The sequence below is a fragment of the Rhincodon typus genome, unplaced genomic scaffold, assembly GCF_021869965.1.
Source record: "Rhincodon typus isolate 14 unplaced genomic scaffold, sRhiTyp1.1 hic_rhity00000422, whole genome shotgun sequence".
Lineage (NCBI taxonomy): Eukaryota > Metazoa > Chordata > Chondrichthyes > Orectolobiformes > Rhincodontidae > Rhincodon > Rhincodon typus.
The window spans coordinates 10,764-11,304 of record NW_025966060.1 but is presented as its reverse complement, the minus strand read 5'-3'; positions in this window follow the sequence as shown (position 1 = coordinate 11,304).

Genomic DNA, 541 nt, shown 5'->3' with positions numbered 1-541 from the left:
CCCCTCCCACATCCGAGGGACACCCTCTCCCTCCCTCACTCCGAGGGCCCATACCTCACTCTGAGGAACACCCCCCTTCCCCTCCCTCTCTCCGAGGGAACCCCTGTCCCTCACGCCAAGAGACACTCCCTCCCCCTCCACCTCACTCCGACGGAGCGCCCACCCACTCCCACACTCCGGGGGGAACCCTCTCCTTTACTGAGACTTACTGCCCTCCCCCTCTGCGACCCACCCAACCCCCATACCCCGTCGGTCATGCCCCCTCAGCGCCCAGCCCCCCTTCCTCGTGAGCCTTGACCCTGTGCTCCATGTGTTTACAGGGAAGGGTCGGCCATGTTGCGTGTGGACGTGGATACAGAGAAGGGAGGCCTGAAAATCAACGAGAGCTTCCTGGTGGATTTCGGGAAGGAGCCCGAAGGACCTTCCCTCGCCCACGAGGTGCGGTACCCTGGGGGCGACTGCAGTTCCGACATTTGGCTGTAGGGGACGCCCTTGAGCAGTGGCCAACAGACCATTGGGGGTTGCCATCTTGAGGGGGCGA